This window comes from Pseudophryne corroboree, chromosome 1, assembly GCF_028390025.1.
Source record: "Pseudophryne corroboree isolate aPseCor3 chromosome 1, aPseCor3.hap2, whole genome shotgun sequence".
Taxonomy (NCBI): Eukaryota; Metazoa; Chordata; class Amphibia; order Anura; family Myobatrachidae; genus Pseudophryne; species Pseudophryne corroboree.
Window position 1 is genome coordinate 922,085,628 of NC_086444.1, and position 3,143 is coordinate 922,088,770.

A 3,143-nucleotide genomic window follows, 5' to 3' on the forward strand; every position below is an offset into this window, starting at 1 on the left:
GGGGGGGGTCCAAACCAACCCGTCATATCAGTCACAGTCGTGTGGCAGACCCTGTCACTGAAATGATGGGTTGGTTAAAGTGTGCATGTCCTGTTTTGTTTATACAACATAAGGATGGGTGGGAGGGCCCAAGGATAATTCCATCTTGCACCTCTTTTTTCTTTTCTTTTTCTTTGCATCATGTGCTGATTGGGGAGGGTTTTTTGGAAGGGACATCCTGCGTGACACTGCAGTGCCACTCCTAGATGGGCCCGGTGTTTGTGTCGGCCACTAGGGTCGCTTATCTTTCTCACACAGTCAGCTACCTCATTGCGCCTCTTTTTTTCTTTGCGTCATGTGCTGTTTGGGGAGGGTTTTTTGGAAGGGACATCCTGCGTGACACTGCAGTGCCACTCCTAGATGGGCCCGGTGTTTGTGTCGGCCACTAGGGTCGCTTATCTTACTCACACAGCGACCTCGGTGCAAATTTTAGGACTAAAAATAATATTGTGAGGTGTGATGTGTTCAGAATAGGCTGAAAATGAGTGTAAATTATGTTTTTTGAGGTTAATAATACTTTGGGATCAAAATTACCCCCAAATTCTATGATTTAAGCTGTTTTTTAGGGTTTTTTGAAAAAAACACCCGAATCCAAAACACACCCGAATCCGACAAAAAAAATTCGGTGAGGTTTTGCCAAAACGCGGTCGAACCCAAAACACGGCCGCGGAACCGAACCCAAAACCAAAACACAAAACCCGAAAAATTTCAGGCGCTCATCTCTACTAATTAAGTCACCTGTGTTCAAGCCTGGTTATCACTAAAACCAGGACCGTTAGTGTGCCTTGAGGACCGCGGTTGGGAAACACTGGTCTAGCCACTGGTTGTTCGGCCTTGTCTGTAAGCAAGGCATTCCAAATAGCTTGTCTGTACTGTAACATACGGATTTTAAATTGCCACTCCATCATTCCTATGTAATATGTGCCACAAGGGCACATTATTACATAGATGACAAATTTCTTAAAGATGCCTATCTTCTGGATTCTTCAATAAAATCGGGAGAATAACCTTGTTCAACAAACCTATCTTTCAAAACCTCAGTTTGCAACCAATAATCCGCTATTTCACTACAGTTTCTTCTTATTCTTAGAAACTGTGAATAAGGCACTCCGTCTTTCCAAGCCGGATGATGACAACTATTTCTAGGTATGAAACTATTCGCGTCCACTTCCTTGAAGAATGTTCTTGTCGACACTAACTTAGAAGGTAAACCCTTCAATTCTAAGTCCAAGTATTCAATCTTCTCTCTACTACATTTCTGAGTGAATATTAAATTGAAATCATTATCATTCAAGTAATTAATAAATTCCTCAATACTGAGATCATCACCTTGCCAAATGTACAGGAGGTCATCTATATATCTATGGTACAATTTCATTTATAATTAGATAATTAGATTATAATATATATTTATTCCTTCACAGAAACACTTAAATTAGTGCTTGTTAGAAGCTCACCTAAAGTGGGTATGTATTGGTATTTTTATTTATATTCATTCCCATACTTTAATTTGTTTTATTTTTGTATGAGACACTGACATACACTATTGTGATACCACTTTTTCTTTGGTTTAGAGTACTTTATATTGGGATATCCAATTGCGAATAGACCCGTTTACAGCATTAATGGGACCAATTCACTTTTAAGTAAGTTAAGAAAGTTTGAATATATAATTTATAAATTTTTATTTTTTTGGGAGTGACCTATTCCATCTAAACTAATAAATTAAAATCAATATATGTAAGCACTTCATAATGTATTATAAACCAGCTTCATTTGCTGATTACTTCATCATATAAATTTACTGTGGCCATTATAATAATCTTTTATGTTTTATGCTAAATTCATCATGGATCTAAGTCTATGATGTTGACACCCTAAATTATAATATATTGTGCTATGTATTATCCATATGATGTATTATTCATATGATTATAGTATATTATGTTATGATGACTCATAAGCTGTTATGCGTATGACATCTAGCATTATATTAGATTATGTTATGTATGTTCTAATTAATGTCTCATATATTTATACTTACATCCATATGGACATGGATTAATTTATTTATTCCCATTTGTATGTATTGATATGTATGTTTATCTTTTTATGTATGTATTGATATGCCCTTGTTTATGTCCTCTTTTTTCATTGTATTTTTTATTGTATGTTCTTACCAGCTGTACAGATCACCCCTCTGAAGAAGTCCTTTTAGGACGAAATGCGTCAGGGTTGTGAAGAGCAATACCCCAGTTTTATTATCTTTTGACATAAAATTATGTTAAAAAATATATGTATGTGAAAAAGGGTTTCCTGATCTATCTGTGTTGAACTAAGCACACTTTTTAATAAATATATATTTGGAGACTAATTGACTTTCTGTATAAGATGCTGGTTTAAAAGAAAGCAATTAAGTGCCCTCTGATTCATTTGGTGGTGATACGTGGTTTGAATCCTTACTAACAGGAGGATTTAATTGGGGGTGCTGCTCATCAAATAGCGCAAGATAAGGGCAAATTTGTGACTATATATATATATATATATATATATATATATATATATTTATTTATATACTGTTTTAGAAATGAGCTATTCAGATTACCTGAAATCTGAGCCTCCCTGAACTTTGCAGATCCAGGTATATTCGAGCCATTGCTCATGTTTTTCCACCAGACTCATATTCCATATTGAGGCAAAATGACATCCTCCTGGCCGTGGACTCTCGTGGGTTTTGGATTCTACATAAGGACCCGCCACACCATTTCACTCCAGGCATGCTGCTGTTTGCTGCACTGTGCTCTGTTTTGTGTATCAATAAGCCAGTGTCCATCCACAACTGTGTCCTGCTGTGTGTATCCACAAGCCTGGTATATATACACAACTGTGTCCTACTGTGTGTATCCACAAGCCTGTGTACATCCATTACTGTGTCCTGATGTGTGTATCCACCAGCAAATGGCAATCCACAACTATGTCCGGCTGTGTGTATTCACAAGCCTGTGTCCAACCATAACTATGCCCTGCTGTGTGTATCCACAAGCCTGTGTACATCCACAACTGTGGTAATCCACAAGCCTGTGCTCTACTGTATGTATCCACTA

At 37.2% G+C, this 3,143-nt stretch overlaps 1 long non-coding RNA gene across 1 annotated transcript; it reads left to right on the forward strand.

Annotated features, from left to right (window-relative positions):
- The first annotated feature begins 1,128 nt into the window (after positions 1 to 1,128).
- Positions 1,129 to 2,518, forward strand: LOC134969255 (uncharacterized). Its single transcript, XR_010189442.1, has 4 exons — positions 1,129 to 1,185; positions 1,464 to 1,505; positions 1,614 to 1,685; positions 2,223 to 2,518. It is a non-coding gene; the product is annotated as an uncharacterized LOC134969255 (long non-coding RNA).
- Positions 2,519 to 3,143: the final 625 nt, after the last annotated feature.